The following is a 21,646-nucleotide window of genomic DNA, read 5'->3' on the forward strand; positions in this document are numbered from 1 at the left end:
GTATAATGCAATTCAATGGGGCAGATTTACTTACCCGGTCCATTCGCGATCCAGCGGCACGTTCTCTGCGGTGGATTCGGGTCTTCCGGCGATTAACTAAGGTAGTTCCTCTGACGTCCACCAGGTGAAGTCCGCCGGAGTTCACGACTCATTGCTGGGTGCAGGTAAGCGCGTGTCCAGCGACTCTTTTTTTTTTTTTTAATGCGGCGGGTTTTCCGAATCCATCGGGTTTTCGTTCGCCCACGCCCCCCGATTTCCGATGCGCCACAATCCGATCGCGTGCGCCAAAAACCCGGGGCAATTCAGGGAAAATCGGCGCAAAACTAAAAAATTTGGGTAACCCGCCGTAAAAACGCGATTCGGGCCCTTAGTAAAAGACCCCCATTAAGATTGTTCGCGAGAAATCATGAATGAGCCACTTCCCCGCACTGGTCCGACAGAGTTCACCATCTTTTTTGTGGTGCACCTTTATCATAGGGCAATCAACACAATTTGCAAGTTAAATACGGCGCTCTGTCCAAATCAGTCGGACCATCAGACTGCACGCCCCCTATTTTGTGTCACATGGAGGCCAGCGCAACTGCACCACAAAAAGGGTCACATGCGACATGATCTCAGCACAGACACTTCTTAAATACACGTGCAAGACGTTTGAGCCATGAAGAACGTGCACAGTCCGACAAGAGTGCACCGAGCAAACCTTAATAATTGTGCCCCCAATGTGTGAGGCTACACCTTGGGGGTCTGTCCCTCTGAACACTCTACACAGTGATTATTTCTCCATCTTTTTACCTTCTCGGAGTCTACAGGTAGATGTACGATCAGACTCTCAGTTATCATTAAAGTAGATGGTACACTAAAAATACGCCGCAGGCCATTAATATCTACAAGGCCTTTAATTGGCTCTTTCCGCCTCTTTGAAGCTGCTGCGATTCCTTTCTAAACTGTTTGAACTAAGTTTTATGCTAATGAAAGTTTTCCATGTCAGAGTGAAATAAAATGAGGGAGGAAATTACACATTAAAATAAAGTGAGCATTATGCTAACGAAGCCGCGGGCGAATCTGTTTATAGCAACAGAATCCGACGATATCAAACACAATAATGCCTTTTACACAGCTGTAGTTTAATCACATCTCAGGTGCTCCCGGCAAACCGCACAACCTATTGCTTCACTTTATGGCGCGTTGTGGCGTCGTCACCCTCAGTGCCGTAGCTACTCGCTGACTCTCCAACATATTGTGAGCCTAGCCCTGATTTGTAGTCAGCTGCATACAAGCAGGTGTACAACCCAGAAACTGCAAATCAAAGAAACCTCTCCAAGCCACCATCCGCAGATCACCTGAGCGCAACCTGGTGAAGCAAACTTTACAATATTGAAAGTCACAGCAAGAAACTTCAAAACTTTTCTTTCCCTTTAATTTTTGTAAGTTATGCCTCTGCCCACAGATCACAAAAACATTTAGTTTTAAGGGTTTGTATTACCAGAAGATAGTCAGGAAAGCAAGATCTGCAGTGACACAATTTACAACTGTCGCTAAAACATGGAGACACTTGTTGAATCTATATGAGTTACACAAGTAATGCCATATGTGGCATTTACATAATTTAAACAGGAAGAAAATAAGTAAAAATGTTTGCTTACAATATTTACAAATGGAAGATAGGAGGCAGTCCTATCTGTGCTCATATTATACACAGAGGGAAGATGGGAGGCAGTACTATCTGTGCTCATATTATACACAGAGGGAAGATGGGAGGTAGTACTAGCTGTGCTCAAATTATTCACAGAGGGAAAATAGGAGGCAGTACTATCTGTGCTCATATTATACACAGAGTGACGATAGGAGGCAGTACTCTCTGTGCTCATATTATACACAGAGGGAAGATGGGAGGAAGTACTATCTGTGCTCAAATTATTCACAGAGGGAAAATAGGAGGCAGTACTATCTGTGCTCATATTATTCACATGGGGAAGACAGGAGGCAGTACTATCTGTGCTCATATTATACACAAAGGGACAATAGGAGGCAATACTATTTGTGCTCATTTTATACACAGAGGGAAGATGGGAGGCAGTACTATCTGTGCTCACATTATACACAAAGGGACGACGAGAGGCAGTATTTGTGCTCATATTTTTCAGAAATGGAATATGGGAGGCAGTACTATCTGTGCTTGGATTATTCTCAGATGGAAGACAGGAGGCAGTACTATCTGTGCTCATATTATGCACAGAGGGAAGACAGGAGGCAGTACCATCTGTGCTTACTTTATTCACAGAGGAAAGATGGGAGGCCATATTATCTGTGCTCATATTATTCACAAAGAAAACGAGAGGAAGATCGTCTGTGCTCATATTATTCACTAAGGGAACATGAGAGGCAGTACTATCTGTGCTTACTTTATTCACAGAGGGAAGACAGGAGTGAGTATTATCTAAGCTCATATTATTTTCAGAAGGAAGACCAGAGGCAGTACTATCTGTGCTCGGATAATTCTCAGATGGAAGACAGGAGGCAGTACTATCTGGGTTCATATTATACACAGTTGGAAGATAGGAGGCAGTACTATCTGTGTTCATATTATACACAGTTGGAAGATAGGAGGCAGTACTATATGTGCTTACTTTATTCACAGAAGGAAGTCAGGAAGCAGTTGTATCTGTGCTCATATTATTCAGAGGGAAGATGGGAGACAATACTATATGTGCCAACCATATTAATCGGGGGAAGCCAGGAGGCGGTAGTATCTCTACCTAAATTACTTACAAAAATAATATCAGGGAAGCAGTATTAAATAAAGGAAAATAGTATCATATTTACTAATACCAGGAGACAGGAAGACAATATTATCAGTGCCTACAATATTTAGCAGGAGAAACAGGAAAAACAGACTAACATTATTTACAGTACTGTCTTTATCTACATCATGTATAGGAAAAGACAAGGATACAGTACTATCTATATATAGAGTACATCACTTACACACAATAAGGATCATATGTACCTATTGTATAGAATTTTCAGAAACAGGACTGCAGTACTATCTCTGTCTACATTGGGAGACACGGAATGCAGGTCAGGGAGCCTCGCCATCACCAAAGATGACTTAACGCTATGGGTGAAATATGAAAGCAGGGGCAGGAAAGCAGTACTACCTGTGCCTACATAATTTACAAGGATAAGAAGGAAGGCAGTGTCTGTTCTTACATTATTTACAGGGAAAGACAGGGACACAGGAAAGCAATGCTACTTATACCAATATAATTTACAGGTAGTGGGAGGGAGGCAGTAATATCTGTAGCAACTTTACTTTCATGAAAATACAGGGAGACAGTAGTATCTGTGCTTACAATATTCACACGGAAAGACAGGAAAGCAATGCTACTTATACCAATATGATTTACAGGTAGTGGGAGAGAGACAGTAATATCTGTACCAATATTACTTTAGTGAAAAGAAAGGGAGACAGTAGTATCTGTGCCAACAAGGAAAGATCGGAGCAGTATTTTCTGAGACTGCATTATTTGTAAGTGGGCTGGAGACTTTATAAAGGTAGAACTAATTACATTTAGAGAAGATATCACTCCATTAGAAAATATGTGACCCTTCCTGCGGCTTCCCACGTGTCTCCCCGAATGTTCTCATCAGCCTGGAATATATGGAGGGTGAGATGTGAATGCTCAGTGATTAGTCTCAACTATTTAATTGTTCAGTTTATATTGCTGCTCAGAGCCGCACGGAAAGGCCAGAGACCTGCGGGGGGCCCCGTCCTGTGGATAATTCAATCTTCTAATATCACAGCCGCTTTGTTGACTGGTTGTGAATTTAACCAATCTGCATACATTTACATGCACTTTCTAATGGATCTTTGCGACAAATGTTACACTGGGAGGAAAATAGTAGAATAGGAAATAATCATTTTCAATGAAATCATCATTATCTATTTATGTATCTAGTGATCTACACATGTTAAGTTGCAACATTTACTGTATATACTCGAGTATAAGCCGACCCAAGTATAAGCTGAGGCCCCTAATTTTACCACAAAAACCTGGTAAAACCTATATATTTTTTTTACTCGAGTATAAGCCGAGTTTGGGTTTTCAGCACATTTTTTTGTGCTGAAAAACTAGGCTTATACTCGAGTATATATGGTACTTGTTTTTTGTGTGCATTTTTTTTTATCTCTCATCTAAAAGATCCCATGTATCACTTTAAGAATATTAAAAATAATGATGATAATAATAATATTAATAATACTATTAATTATAATGATGATAATAATAATAGTAATTATAATGATGATAATAATAATAGTAATTATAATGATGATAATAATAATAATAGTAATTATGATGATAATAATAATAATAATAATAATAATAATGAGAATAATAATAATAATAACGAGAATAATAATAATAATGATGAGAATAATATGGATAAGAATACATATAATGAGTTACGAGCTTGAATTACATTATCACTGAACTCACTTTACATTGTAATTAATTATATAATACTGAAGACGAGACTTTCAAGATTTTCATATTTTTTTGGAAAAGATAAAATTTCTGATTTTCTTCTTGCCGACATTCTGCCCGCTTTGCATCAGTGAGGGATGTGGACGGTGATTATAGAGAACAATAGGATGGAGTGAAGGACGGGGAACTTGCTGGAGTTTTGCAGTGGTATCAGATTCTGTATCCGAGCTGTCACATGTCTCCCTTTTTTCTGTCAATAAAATCTGCCAGGCTTCCAGCTGAAAACATTCGAGACAAAGTCAGGTAGACAGCGAGGAAAGTTTGATACATGTCACTGCCAGGAGTGGAGGCTCCTTCTGCTTCCCCGTATACAGAGATCCGTGGCTCCCCTTGTATATTCCTCCCTGTGCTGCTCTGACTTGTGCTCCACAATTTATGATAAGACGCATCAATCCGCTCCATGTTATAGAGAACTGACATTACAGACATATTCATAACAAGCGATTATTATAAATATTTCACATTTCTCTAATTCCTGTGATTATAATAATCATAAAATATAATTCGTTTATTCTAGGATCTTATTATCTGAGAATGGTATTGGGCGATAACCATAGGAAAGCATGAGGACACCTGCACAGCGACACAGGGGACAGGACAGGGACACCCTGACACTTGGGGGACAGGGACACGCTAACACTTGGGGGACAGGACAGGGACACGCTGACACTTGGGGGACAGGGACACGCTAACACTTGGGGGACAGGACAGTGACACAGTGCATGGGGGACAGGGACACGCTAACACTTGGGGGACAGGACAGTGACACAGTGCATGGGGGACAGGGACAGGTTGACACTTGGGGGACAGGAAAGCAACACAGTGCATGGGGGACAGGACAGGGACACGTTGACACTTAAGGGACAGGACAGGGACACGCTAACATTTGGGGGACAGGACAGGGACACGCTAACACTTGGGGACAGGACAGGGACACGCTGACACTTGGTGGACAGGACAGGGACATGCTGACACTTGGGGGGACAGGGCAGGGACACGCTGACACTTGGGGGGACAGGACAGGGACACGCTGACACTCGGGGGACAAGACAGGGACACGCTGGCACTTGGGGGACAGGACAGGGACACGCTGACACTTGGGGGACAGGACAGGGACACGCTGACACTTGGGGGACAAGACAGGGACACGCTGACACTTGGGGGACAGGAGAGGGACACGCTGACACTTGGGGGACAGGACAGGGACACGCTGACACTTGGGGACAGGACAGGGACATGCTGACACTTGGGGGACAGTAGAAGGACATGCTGACACTTGGGGGACAGGACAGGGACACGTTGAAGCTTAAGGGACAGGACAGGGACACGCTAACACTTGGGGGACAGGACAGGGACACGCTTACACTTGGGGGACAGGACAGGGACACGCTGACACTTGGTGGACAGGACAGGGACACGCTGACACTTGGTGGACAGGACAGGGACATGCTGACACTTGGGGGGACAGGACAGGGACACGCTGACACTCGGGGGACAAGACAGGGACACGCTAACACTTGGGGGACAGGACAGGGACACGCTGACACTTGGGGGACAGGACAGGGACATGCTAACACTTGGGGGACAGGAAAGGGACACGCTAACACTTGGGGGAAAGGACAGGGACACGCTGACACTTGGGGGACAGGACAGGGACATGTTGACACTTGGGGGACAGGACAGGGACAAGCTGACACTTGGGGGACAGGACAGGGACATGCTGACACTTGGGGGACAGGACAGGGACACGCTGACACTTGGGGACAGGACAGGGACACGATGACACTTGGGGGACAGTAGAAGGACATGCTGACACTTGGGGAACAGGACAGGGACACGCTGACACTTGGGGTACAGGACAGGGACACGCTGACACTTGGGGGACAGGACAGGGACACGCTGACACTTGGGGTACAGGACAGGGACACACTGACACTTGGGGGACAGGACAGGGACATGCTGACACTTGGGGGACAGGACAGGGACATGCTGACACTTGGGGGAGAGGACAGGGACAAGCTAACACTTGGGGGACAGGACAGGGACATGCTGACACTTGGGGGACAGGACAGGGAGATGCTGACACTTGGGGGACAGGACAGGGACATGCTGACACTTGGGGGACAGGACAGGGACATGCTGACACTTGGGGGGACAGGATAGGGACACGCTGACACTTGGGGTACAGGACAGGGACACACTGACACTTGGGGGACAGGACAGGGATATATGCTGACACTTTGGGGGGAGCTCTATTTTCCTCTTAAATAATTAGGAGAATATGGTGGTGTGGTGAGAAAGGTATGAAAATATCTAAATAATGTGGAATGAAGGGACTGGATTCGGGAGGACAAACAAGACTGTGAGCTCTTTACTAAGCCCCACAAACTGTTATTTGCGTGCTTGACTTGCATATTCTAGGTGATATGGGACATCTACAAGACAGTTCTTACCTATGCCACAATAAGAACACAAAACATGACTTACAAACCAATAACACAAAAAAAGAGCTCAGGGTCACAGCAGAGATAGAGAATACGGCACAAAGACGGAACACTAAGGGATAGTCAAAATATGTAAGCCAAGATCTTACAGCCAGAATCAACATAACAGCAAGAAAAGATAACAAACTAGCCAGAGCTAGCCATGAAATATACCCAGCAGATTGCTAGGTGTGAATGGGTACTATACAGGGGACCAGTGAGCCTCAGCCCCAGCTGAATGGAGCAGAGCTCTGTACATAACAGCAGGTTCACAAGTGGTGCAATTAGTCTTAATACAGCAGCATAAAGAAAAGTTCACACTTAGAAATGTCAAACCAAAACAGAGAAATTTCATGCATCCTGAGCCGCATTCTGAAGACAGAGGAGGAGACTGGCGCAGATGTTACAGATGAGTAGAAGTTGGCATCACTCCCCTGAAATTCCCCTAATATTGTCCCTAAACCAGGCCTCAAGGTATGTGTCATACCAGCACCTCACCAGAACCAGCCCATATAATAAAACCCGATGAACCTGTGGGATTCCTACACAAAATCATTAAAGAAGTCAGAAAAAGGCAGGTGTCCCCTACAGCCCAGACCAACCCCATGTGTAATACTCATCAAAGAAGTATATGGAACAATTCAGATTTTGGCCACTTGCTCCTCCCTAAAACCTCCATCCAGGTATCTCCTGCTACTGTAGCAAAGGATGGTTCAGTAAGACCCAGCACACTCCCTCTTGAACCTTAGTCCATGATAATGGCAGTCGGGAATGTTGATCACATTGGCTTTCAATGCACTTTTGTCAGATTTCCAGACGTTTTCGGGTTTTGTGCGTCTGTGACAGTTATTTAACAGGGGATTGTGTCGCACGCGATTGGATTGTGGCGCGGCTGCCCTGGCTTTCATGTGACAAACTGGGGGATGTGCTGTCAGACGATCCGACTGATTCGGACTGAGCGCAGGATTTAACTTTCAAATTGTGTCGCAAGACAATGCACTTACATGCACCAGGAAGAAGAAGGTGAACTCTGCCGGACCTGAGCGGGGAAGCGACACATTCAGGATCTTAGTGAATCGCGGCACAGGGCATTATACACGGACAATGCACTTTCTGTGAACACCTCCAGAAGGGTAAGTAAATGTGTCCCAATGTCTTTCAAGTTGTCAGAGATGATGCTGTCTCTAGCTGACATGTGATGCTGTGCTGATGCATCATGGGATGTATAACAGACAATACTTAAATAGAGAAACTTAACAATCAAGATACAATCTGATGTAGGGGGTCGGGGTATCTCCCCCGCTGAACTTCTACCGTACACAACAATCCGCTAAGGGGAGTGAAGATGGAAAGAAAATAATGTGAGAGCTTCTTGAAGTTTTTAAGGTGATTTGGAGGCTTAATACAAACTGACTGTGGACTGAAACCCCATGGTCACCACTTTCCCAAACTCTTGTCAACTTTTTATGTTTTAAATAGATTTTGAAGAAGTTTTAAGTTTTATAATACGATTGATTCGTTGCATTTAACATAACTACATATTTAACAGTCATCCAAATTTACAGTCCCTTCAATTTTGGTAGTATAAAATTTTTCTCTCTCTTTTCTTATACTATTTTTTGTCCCTGTCTTCTTCTAGGCTTTCAATATTGTACAGTGATGTGTGAAATTACTAACCTAAAAATTGTCTCAAAGCTTTTATTGCAAACTTTGTAGTTCTTCCAATTCTGGTTTGTCTTCAACCTGGAACGAACATAGAATTTCGAAGAGTGACTGTGAATGAGATCTGTGCACATTGCTGACTCAGCGCTTCGCCAAAAGTTAAAAAGTAAGTATTTTGCAAACAACTGAGACGGGATGGGAAGAAAAAGGTCAATGCAAATGAACGAGACACTGCGGGGAGCTGATAGAAAACTGGCGATGACGAGTCTATTATTAGGTTTTAATGAAATATTTATTATATATTTATTTATTATTTATTTAATTTTTATTTTGGATGATGTATTTTTGTTGACGTAAATGTTATAGAAATGGTGGAACCTCAAAAAGTTACACTTGGCAATGCAGTAGTTTATAAGTTTGGAAAGTTTAAGTTTTCAAGGTGTTGACATTGCTGCATTTTCTACAAGGATGTGATTTTTATTTAGTGCTCAAAATTGCATCAACCTTTTTTGCAGGGGGATAAACTAAATAAAATGTGCAGAATTCTGCTTCTAATTTGCTCTACAAATTGCCCAGCATGCTTTGTGCTACATGTGCCGTATTTTTCAGACTATAAGGTGCAGCGGATTATAAGGCGCACCATCAGTAAATGCCTTTTAAAACGTCTAGATTCAGATATAAGGCGCACCTGATTATAAGGATGAATGACCAGCAGGTGGCAGACCTGTGCACAGTTGAAGGAAGCTGTTGTCTGTAAGTATGGTTCATATATAAGGCGCACTGGACTATAAGGCGCACCTTTGATTTCTGAGAAAATCAAAGGATTTTTTTGTGCACCTTATAGTCCGGAAGTACGGTATGTTTTTAGACCATTTTCAGACAGCAGTAAGAAAAAAAGGGGTGGGGCTTCACAGATAAATGTGTAGATTTGGGGAAAGTGGGTGTGGTCTTAATTGTCATGCTGTGTGCAAAAAATGTCTTAACTTTAAGACAGTTTCCATGCATCTGCCCCATTGGAGTTTGGTGATGTCCTAGTGACATATATTATGTAAACACTGTCCATTGTGGGGACACATGGGCTGTGATCGCTGTGGATCGGCATCCCAGTGGAATCCTCTACAGCTATCCTACTCCAATTTACAGTCACAGTCTGATGGAAGGGATAAATAAATCAACATCATTGATCTCCTGAAGGTCAGTTATTCATAGCATAGAGTTCACCCCTCCTCCCCAAACACGATGCAGGTAAATAACAACCAAAAGCTGCTGTAATAAGTAGTTAGAACAGCTACAAAACTGAAAGTCTTGGTAGAAAGTATTTATGAGCGGACCAGAAACAAAAATGTCACTGGTGCTCCCGTAACCCATATCTCGGGTCGGGGGCACACCCGTGCCCCTCTCTGTGGTGGCCGCTGCTCCCTCCATCCCTCACTCATCTCTCCGCACTCCTGCTCCCACTCCCATCCCAGCTTCTCAGCGCAGGTGTCCCAGGCTCCTAGGGCACGGGTGCTCCCAAAACTGATCGGCGCTGACCCCTAATTAGTTCAATGCTGGCCCTTTGCAGCATTCTCTGCCGGATTTTTGCACTATATGCCTCTGAATAAGCTGTTATCTGTGACCTGTTCCCATATATTAACCTCCCAGACCTGTTCCAGATTTCGCTCTTCCGCTGCCTGTCCTGACTTCCTGCTCCGTCTCTGATCCCGAAATTTTGCCACCTGTCTTGACTTCCTGCCTGTCCCCAACCATGAGATTACCTGCTGACATTGCACCTCGAACAAGTCACACCTGTGGAGCGACCTGGTAGTACCACGCCGCAGAAAGACCAACATGCTTTGCGGCGGGGTATGGTGAAAACCGGGTGCCACTTGGACTCTGCTCCCAGGTGTTGGTTTGTGTCATCGTCCCCCATCGTCATAATTTTCAGGACCATGGTGAACATTGTGGGTTTACGTCCCTGAAACTGGACTTCAGCCAGAAGTTCAGGTTCTGTGTTTGGGCTCACCTTGAAAAGCTGGTTGATGGGCTTCTGGTTGATCGCGGATGTTGACCATTTAAATGCTGCCGGCAAAGCCCTAGGATTCCCTAGGAGTTTCTCTAGGATCGTTGCTCCCCATTGAGGTCATGGTGAGTGATGATCCCATGGTGGTGACATTTAAAGAGATACTAATCACAAGTGTTAGAGGTGTGCTCGAGCTACTAGACCAAATTTTTTTTCCAGGTTCAGCAGAACTTACCGAACCCGAATTAGTCTGCTCATCCTTAGTAGAAAGAAATCCGTCAGAATGTGGCCCCTTCCTATCTAAGATATTAAGTCCAATAGTGCAATGTGTTAGGATTAGAGATGAGCGAGCACTAAAATGCTCGAGTGCTCGTTATTCGAGACGAACTTTTCCAGATGCTCGAGTGCTCGTCTCGAATAACGAGCCCCATTGAAGTCAATGGGAGACTCGAGCATTTTTCAAAGGGACCATGGTTCGGGAATAAAATGTGTTATTTAATTGAAAAAGAATGTCTTCTGATAAGTTAGCAGATGTATGCAAACATCTGCAATCTATTCTTCACTGTTCCGCGCGTATATTATCTCCCGACAAGTTAGCAGATGTGAAGAACAGTGAAGAATAGGATCATTTAAGTGAAAAACACAGTGAAGAATAGATTGCAGATGTTCGGCACATCTGCTTACTTGTCGGGAGATACGCTGTCTCCGTGCCCCGCTGTCTCCGTGCCCCGCTGTCTCCGTGCCCCGCTGTCTCTGTGCCCCGCTGTCTCCGTGCCCCGCTGTCTCCGTGCCCCGCTGTCTCTGTGCCCCGCTGTCTCCGTGCCCCGCTGTCTCCGTGCCCCGCTGTCTCCGTGCCCCGATGTCTCCGTGCCCAGCTGTCTCCGTGCCCCGCTGTCTCCGTGCCCCGCTCTCTCCGTGCCCCGCTCTCTCCGTGCCCCGATGTCTCCGTGCCCAGCTGTCTCCGTGCCCCGCTGTCTCCGTGCCCCGCTGTCTCCGTGCCCCGATGTCTCCGTGCCCCGCTGTCTCTGTGCCCCGCTGTCTCTGTGCCCCGCTGTCTCCGTGCCCCGCTCTCTCCGTGCCCCGCTCTCTCCGTGCCCCGCTCTCTCCGTGCCCCGCTCTCTCCGTGCCCCGCTCTCTCCGTGCCCCGCTCTCTCCGTGCCCCGATGTCTCCGTGCCCCGCTGTCTCCGTGCCCCGATGTCTCCGTACCGCTGCCTGATGTCTCCGTGCCACTCCGTGCCGCTGCCTGATGTCTCCGTGCTGCTGCCCCATGTCTTCGTGCTGCTCCCCGGTGTCTCTGTGCTGCTCCCCGGTGTCTCTGTGCTGCTCCTCGTTGTCTCTGTCCTGCTCACCGTGTTCTGCAATGTGTTCTTCACACATATATATTGTTCTTCACATACTATTTTGTTCGCACCGTTCCGCGCGTATCTTCCGACAAGTAAGCAGATGTGCCGAACATCTGTAATCTATTCTTCACTGTGTTCTTTACTGTGTTTTTCACTTAAATGATCCTGTGTTCACTGTTTTTATTCTATTCTTCATTGTTCTTCACTGTGTTTTTTTAATTAAATGCTCGATCTCGAGCAGGGGAAATACTCGTCCGAGCAACGAGCCGTCTCGAGTACCTTAATGCTCGAACGAGCATCAAGCTCGGACGAGCATGTTCGCTCATCTCTAGTTAGGATTTTTTATTCTTTCATTCATTTTTTTCTATAATTTTTAACATAACTAGGAAATTGCTAATATAAGTATAAAATGTATCCTTCATCACACAGAGTGCACTTCATCTCCTTTGTACAAAGCCACATAGTGTAGATGTTAAGCTGTAATTCATAGCACTGAAGCATTAGGCTAAGTGCATTATTTATCTATATTTTTCCTGATTTTTTTTTCTCTTCCCCTCCATGGCCATCTTCTTCATCACTGTTATTATCATTATTATGGGTAAGTTATAATGGACGCCACCATCCGACCTTATTTGTGCTTATAAAGTTAAGACTTTTAGCCCCTTCACCCAAAAGTAAAACATAAATAAAATAAAAAACTTTTTTATTGTTCCGATTTTTTTTTTACTTTAATAATGTACATATTTACCGTAACTAATCTTTTGGCTGGTGGTTTTTAGTAATAAACATATCAAACTCATTAAAGATGCAGAACATGGAGGGAACACAGTGCAAATTTATATTTTTGGAAACATTGCAGGGTTTGAATTATGCAAATGAAGTTTCGTTTCTGCCAAAGCGTTTGGGTTTATGAGGCAAAGATGGAAAAGTCTCAATTCTCTTTCAAATACTTTATTATTTACTTCTTTGGGCTTTTTATTCTTCTCCTAAACCAGTGAAGTGTGGTTTTTTTTTCTGCATAAATAATATTAGTTCTGGAATCAATAAACTCATGTTGCGTCTTTGTTGTCAATGGCTGATAATTATGTGTTTATTGTTCTTTTATAATTTTTTCCAGTTTTTCTTTTGGTTCCTCTTTGGCGATCACTACACGGAGGAAGATGCAAAGTATAAATAGTGTCCAGTCCTCCAACACAATACATGAGCCTGCTATGAACGAGTTATTATGGGATTTCAAGACAAAACCTTCTTAATGCTGTTAAAGGAAACTTACCACTTGATCCCGGCTGAAATGTCCTCCTCACACCACCCTCTGGGCTCTGTACCATTGACCCCAGGACATATTGGGGCAGATTTACTTACCCGGTCCATTCGCGATCAAGCAGCACGTTCTCTGCGGTGGATTAGGGTCTTCCGGCGATTCACTAAGGCAGTTCCTCCGACGTCCACCAGGTGTCGCTGCTGCGCTGAAGTCCACCGAGGTCCGCCGGAGTGCACGATCCATTGCCGGGTGAAGGTAAGCGTGTGTCCAGCGACACTTTTTTTTTTAAATGCGGCGGTTTTTGTTCGGCCACACCCCCTATTTCCGTCGCGTGCATGCCGGCACCAATGCGCCACAATCCGATTGCGTGCGCCCAAAACCCGGGGCAATTCAGGAAAAATCGGTGCCAATCGGAAATATTCGGGTAACACGCGGGAAACCGCAAATCGGGCCCTTAGTAAATGACCCCTATTTTGTTTAGGGACAAAAACCGATAGTTTAGGCAAAAAAGGATTCTATAATCCATAGAAATGAGGTTTTGGAGCTTCACTTACATCACCCTGGCAATTCCGATGCTTAATTATGAACGCCACATCTTCGTTGTGTTCCTCGTAAGTGAAGCGCCGAAGCTTCATTTCTATAGATTCTATTATCCTTTTTTTGCCTAAACTATTGTTTTTTTGTCCCTAAACAAAATATGTCCTGGGGTCAGTGGTACAGAGCCCAGAGGGTGGTGTGAGGAGGACAAGTGGTAGGTTTCCTTTAAAATGTTTTTATTTTATTTTTTTTATTCCAAAGCCCATAACGTTTTTGGCATTAAATTAATTTCCCCTATGATGTTTTTTTTTTATGAATGAAAATATGTAAAGATAAATTGCATTAACTGCAAAGTTAACTGCGACCAAGAGGCAGATTAATGAAGTGTGCCAGCACTTGATCTTGGCCCCACCCTGAATAGATCAAGAGGTTCCAGGCTCTTCATAAATCAATAATATATAATTATTATTATTTTTTATTTATATAGCGCACACAGATTACGCAGCGCTCCACAGAGCTTGCCAAATCGGTCTCTGTCCCCAATGGGGCTCACAATCTAATCAACCTACCAGTATGTTTTGGAGTGTGGGAGGAAACAGGAGGACCCAGAGGAAACCTAAGCAAAAGCAAACATATCAAGTGAAGTGATCGCACCCAAACAGGTCCTGCCTGATGTAGAATTGTGCTAAACCCCAGACCTGGAGCAGGCTACAGCAAAGGTGCAAGATGTCCACACCCCAGACCACCCCCTTCACTGACCTGCCCATGTGGAGAAGAGTGAGAAATAGTCATAATTCCTGGATCTGGATCAGGAGTTGTGACTATGCCACGGCTTGTATGCTGATATTTTAGCTAACATGATAAGCCCCCTCCCAAGTTGTGATGTAATTATTTAATTTTCTTGCCAGTCAATATTTCAATATGGCAGACCTGGGACCTTCATTAGGTCCATTGACACAATTGTGTTGCTGGGTGCTGATGAGAGGACAGAGACCTCTCCCTTCCCTTTGTTAAAGTCCATAGCTGCTTATAGATGTCGGTCTATGAAGAGTAAATTGCTGTGATAAGAGATAACTCCAACCCTGGCTATAACAGCAGAATGTTGGCCGTGTATTACAACTGGCAACCAATACTGGTGGCACAGAAACAGCTCCTGAGATTGTGCCATCTATTTGATATACTATCACATCCTAATGGTACATAATGTATTCTACTAGCAGGAGCAGACCCATCTGTCCAGGGGGCTCCCGATCCTCAATTGCATCCCACTGCCATGAGTCCAGCATGAGATTTTTATAATTGACCATCGTTCATCCATAATGTTCCTATTTTACCATCTCTTTGGTTTCCAATCATGAGAAATAGTAGAGGGCATGATGCCACGTTTCATACTGTGTGTGGACATTGGAAGAGTGAAGGTATTCTGAAAAGTCACAAGTGAACAGAGGTTTAATATTGGTAGAAGGAAACCACGTGACCCGATGTTGGACCTTCATTACAAGGTAGTTGGAAGAACCTGCTTGTGATCCCGGCCCAAGATCAATTATATTTAAAAAATTGAAATTTCGAAGAAGCTATTGAATAAACTTGTGGATACACTGCTGGATAACCCCTTTACGTAGTTGTTGTAGTTAACCCTAACTTGACTTTGATCAATCAAGGTCAATGGATTTTTGTGTGTGACATCATGGTGCAGCATTTTACCAGATGCAAGTTAAAGGGATTTTCCAGTTTTACAGCCACAAGCACTCTACGACACTTACGGCTAGGATAGAGAGTCACAAGTTACATGACACAATACGGGAGAATCCTGACGTTGCTTTTCTCCCGTCATGGCTTCAGTGGTCAACAAGACACCGGAGGCCCTGGCCATAGGAACAAGGAGTTGGATGAAGATATCTACCTCCACCATATTCCCTATGGCCAGGTTTTTCCAGAATAACTGTAAACTCCCTTTAAGGATTTCTAAATCTGAATGCAGGTAATATAAATCCTGAATGTTTTCCCAGTTGTCATCGCAGTTGTCTTGGCGTCTCTCAAAGTTTCTTCTATGAATAAACGTCTCTGGTGTTGAATGTTCTAACCCTCTCGGAACATTCTGAGTGAATATGTACGGGTTTCAATGCATGTGTTTAAGTTTCGTGCTTGTGTCAATAGACGTCCTCTGGCGTTGATCATAATTACGCAGTAATTTCATCTCCCAGGTGCCAGCGGCTCATTACAAAGGACATATTTTCATGTTGGTTGCTATAAGCGGTGAGTCGGCTGTCGGCGTAAACATAAAGGTTTCCATTCTGAAAGGACCCCATGCCGGTTATATGAAAACTTTCTAATTTTATCCTGATATTTGAATAAATAATAACATTTCCCGCTTTCTGTAAGCGATAGAATAGCTGACGTTCGGCTGTATACATGGTAAACACTCACCTGTATATCGGGAACGCTCCCTGTGTGCGCTTTGTTTGCTTTGTCTACATCTCATAAAGTTTCCAAAATTAAGTTGCGAGCTCTTGGGAGAAGAAGTAGTGAACTGATTTCCTTTGTTCGTCTGTAAAAGAGGAGAAGGTTGAAATTTCCATTGAGAAAATTACCGAAAATTAATTTAACAGTAATATTGGTCTATTGGGTGACATCGCTCAGGGAATAGACTTCTGCCTCTTGGTCAGTTCCTCCGAGCAGGACTTAAAGGATCTTCTTCGGATAAACCTTTTATTACTTAGAGCGTCCAATAAAAATAATCATCTTACATTGCTGAGGCCCCAAGTCATATGTGGATGAAGTGTTTTAAGGGGGTTATCCAGGACTCAACAATCACCATATACCAGGCCACATATGAATCACAACTTCTGTGCCATTTCCAAAAACAGGTTTTATGTCCGAAACAATCAACAGATCTCTCTGTGTTGTACCTGCAGGGAGCTAATTGACTGCCTTTACAGAATAGGTAAGAGACAGGTAAGGGGTTGAGCCGTCCCATGTAAAGACATTGGAGACAAAGATGGCGGGGGGGTCAATGATACCACTAAGGACTCTGATCCGGAGAAATCTATAAATATTACAGCTAAATGTGTATGTTACGATTTAGAAGGAATTTGAGTAGGGATGAAAGGACCTGTTCAAGTTTAGGGTCTCCGTGCCCCGATGTCTCCGTGCCGCTGCCTGATGTCTCCGTGCCCCGATGTCTCCGTGCCCCTATGTCTCCGTGCCCCGATGTCTCCGTGCCCCGATGTCTCCGTGCCCCGATGTCTCCGTGCCGCTGCCTGATGTCTCCGTGCCCCGATGTCTCCGTGCCCCTATGTCTCCGTGCCCCGATGTCTCCGTGCCCCGATGTCTCCGTGCCCCGATGTTTCCGTGCCCCTATGTCTCCGTGCCCCTATGTCTCCGTGCCCCTATGTCTCCGTGCCCCTATTTCTCCGTGCCCCTATGTCTCCGTGCCGCTCCGTGCCGCTGCCCGATGTCTCCGTGCCACTGCCCGATGTTTCCGTGCCGCTCCCCGGTGTCTCTGTCCTGCTCACCGTGTTCTTCAATGTGTTCTTCACACATATATATTGTTCTTCACATACTATTTTGTTCGCACCGTTCCGCGCGTATCTTCCGACAAGTAAGCAGATGTGCCGAACATCTGTAATTTATTCTTCACTGTGTTCTTTACTGTGTTTTTCACTTAAATGATCCTGTGGTCACAGTGTTCACTGTTTTTATTCTATTCTTCATTGTTCTTCACTGTGTTTTTTTAATTAAATGCTCGATCTCGAGCAGGGGAAATACTCGTCCGAGCAACGAGCCGCTTCGAGTACCTTAATACTCGAACGAGCATCAAGCTCGGACGAGTATACTCGCTCATCTCTAATCAACACGTGTTGGAAATTTATTGATGGATCTCCATATCTCTATATAAACTTCTATATAGATAAATCTCCATCTATAAGTATCTCCAGTCTAGTAATAGGTGAACGTGTTGCTTAGCCAAGAGTTCAAATCCTATAAGTGAAAGAATATCCAACTTGTCATATCATCTCAGGAGACGTGTGAGAGGGGACTGTTCTATGACACAGGAGTTGATAAATGTCAACATTTTCAATTACATTAAAACTTTTTTATATAATTATCTTATGATTTTTACTGTAAATCCCTTTTGATGATAAGTTGTATATACTTTTACATATTAGAGATAACAAAATGCAATGTGTTATAGGCATCTTACCTGTCAAGGCTTTGGGTTAGCCAAGCTGGGGTTGACACAAGCTGAAACCTAGGACCAGAATCTACGTGGCACCCGGTCTTCACCAGAGCCAGCCGCAAAGCAAGAAGGTCTTGCTGCAGCGTGGTGCCACCAGGTCGTTCCACAGGTGTGTCTTGCCCACGGTGGCAGCCAAGGTCGAGGTACAGTATCACTGGGCAGTCTGGTGGTCAGGAACAAGCAGACGGTCAAGGTAGGTGGCAATGATGCAGAAACTGGAACCGAGCAGAAGATCAGGGCTGTCAGCGAAGGAGCAAGGTCAGGTTCAGGTCCGGGGTCACAACAGGAGAGCAGAATACACAGGGGAAGATTTCTAATAGGCTTGAAGCATTAAGATCCAGTGATAGCTGGGAAAAGCCAGCTTTTAAATTAAACCCGAAAGTGGCCAATGCGAATCAGCAGCCCGCTGGCCCTTTAAATCTGCGAGTCCCGGCGCCCTAAGGAGCAGGAACGTGGAAAAGTGAGGTAGCTAGGGACCGGGCCTCACCACGGATAGAGGTGCACTGGTTTTCAGTAAATATAAACTTTGTTTCTTGTTGAGCACCTAGTGGGCGGCTCTTCCAAAGCTGGATCCAATCAGATGTCTTCTTCCTGCTCCTCACCCCAATCCTTCACAACGATACAGAGAAACAAACTGAAGCTGAAAACTCTTAACTTTCCTCCGCCTCATTTACAGATTTATTTCTTTTTGTCAGATATATTCAGTTTTTTCAAGCGTTCACACAAATTACTGATTCGAGAACAAAAGAATAATGTGTTACCATACATAAAAATATAGGAAAGGAATAATACATAAAACATGACAGCTGCACTTTAAAGTAATTTGTTCTTTTACTGTAGATTGTATATTATATGTTACAAAATAATTCATCTGATGTAACAATTCATAATAAATAATGGCCGTTTCTTTGCGCAGTCTAAATCTCGCACAAATCCGACAATTTCTTTGGGTGGCAGAATGTTTCATACATCATTCCTTCCTGGTGACAGATGTTACTAATATATGGAGCTAATATGACTGCAATAAAAACCTTTGCAGCAATTTGCAGCGTGGAAACCTTACATCAAAACTCGCATTCTTTTTAGCAAATGACACAATAATGGACATGGCGGAGATTACGCGGAATGATGTGTATTGTGCGAGCACTTATCAGGAAGCTGTCAGGTGTTATGGGTAGTAAAACCCTCCATTCCCCCCACAAGTCGCTCCTTAAACAAGTGCCGAGCCCCATTTGGCCATATGACTAATGCAGAATTAAGCCGACTTCAACGCGTCCTTCATTGCTGTCAAACGATCGGAAGCAAAAAAAAACAACTGAACATTTAGCAGTTTATTGCTCCGAAAAAAAAAAAAGATTAAAAAGTTGTCACTTCCATTCGCCGTGCAAGGAAATGGGCGAGATATCTGATAACATCAACCGGTGAAAACTCCAAATGTTAATCAATTATTTCATAAATCACCTCAGAAGGAGATCACGTTCCGCAGTCAAGTCGCCGGAGTGAAATAAACAGATCAATTCCGTACATGACGCAGGAAATATTCCAAGCTAAGCCGTTCACTGGTGGAACATTATTCTCACAGCATTTCTTATTCTCTGCTAGGAACAATGTGGAGCGACAGAAGACAAGGCGAGCGCCGCGCCGATATAAAAGATAATAACACTGACTGTGGAGCTCAATAATAAATGCACTACAGATAAAATAATATTACTACATGTGCAATAATAATAGTCACAAGAGGTGGAAGATGAAACATGTTTAACAATAAGAAAACTACCAATAATGTGACTCCTAATACAAAAATATAACATTACAAGAAAATAATAATAAAAATAACAATAATAATAACAATGATAATTATAATATTATTATTAACAATATTATTATTAGTGTTACTATTATTATTATTATGATTATTATTTTTATTATAATTATAATAATATTTGCTGTTATTATTATTATTATTATTATGCTATTAATAATGAAAAACTACTCATGAAATACCATCAATTTTACTAATCTTACTACTTCAATAGTCAAAATAACAAAATCACATTAATCGGTAATGTTGTAGTTTACTGATGAAAAAATTTTACAGAATAAAAAATTAACAATGCTGCGACTTTAAATAAAATTACAGGAATAGTTTATTTTATTTATTAAATAATTTTTTTTTTATCATTTTATTTATTATTAATAATATTAATAAATGTATCATTAGTAGTAGTAGAACTATTGTTCTATTGCTAAGTAAACCCACCCAGCTGTCCCTACCTACTTGCTGATCCTTCCCTGAATGGTAGGCGGCTACTGAGCAATTTTCCCTGCATACATCAAAGTGAAATCACAGAGACAAAAACAGGCATATGAGGAAGGTTGTACAATATAGGTTAAAAAAAGACAAATGAGTCCTGGTCTAGACATTATTGGACCACACAACCCTACCTCCGACACATCTAACACAAACATAAAACAGACCAGCAGGAGAGGAATGTGAATGGAGCAAGCATCACATTAGCTTAACCGTCTGCAGCCCAGAGCAAAATCCGCAGGAGACAGACAGGTGTGGTGGAATTCAATTATGACAGCTAGGAGTGAAACATGGCAGTGTTCAGACTAATGTAGGACAGAATGCTACCCAAGGATAAAATCATAGTCAACAGAGCATCCTTTGCTATACTTCATGGAAAGAGGATAGCGCTGAAGCCTTAATGGGCACAGATGTTACAGAAACATAAAAAAATCTACTCAAAATTAATATTTTGACAATGTATAGTTTAATACGTTTAAACTTGGCTACACGTTTTATCATTGCTACTGTTACTAACCTACTAACCTATCATTACAATAAATTCATTACAATAAACAAAACAATAAACAATCATATTAGTGATAACGGATGTAAGAACAGGATTTTTTCACTAGTATTACTAGTGCTATGGTATAATTACCGAAGCACAATACAGAGATTAAGATAGGACTAGGTTGTAGTGGTGGATGACACCTTTCCCATCTTTGGACACCAGTTATACTACTTTTCCAAAAAGAAAGACATATAAGACCCTAATAGGTTGACCCATATTATATTTACCCTGTTCAAGAGCTAAGAGCCATGGGTCACATGATCCACGGGCAGCAGGACTTCATGCAACGCACCATGTGCTACTGAAGGGGGCAGTGCAACAGTTACTGACATCCACACTCCCTTCCAACCACTGATTTTGGAGCGGTTATGGTAGAGGGCAAGTGCAGACAGTAACTGCCTCTCTGCACCCTAAATTATCCGGAAGCCAGATTATTCTCCAAGACCTTTTGCCTGGGGATCAGGGGACCCTAGTAGGGTAGGTATAATATGGGTCACCCTATTAGGGTCTCATAACGCATATGAGGCCAACCCCTTCAACTATTAATAGGATAAGCTCTGATACCTGGGGGAAGGTCAGTAATGGACATCATGAGGGTGATGAAGATGATGAAAACAATGATTATTTCTCTATCCTTCACTTATCACGAGAATCTCCTCCTCAGTGAGAGACGCAGAAGACGATTCCTCCTAATTCTCATTTAATT

Source organism: Engystomops pustulosus, chromosome 9 (assembly GCF_040894005.1).
Source record: "Engystomops pustulosus chromosome 9, aEngPut4.maternal, whole genome shotgun sequence".
NCBI classification, from domain to species: domain Eukaryota; kingdom Metazoa; phylum Chordata; class Amphibia; order Anura; family Leptodactylidae; genus Engystomops; species Engystomops pustulosus.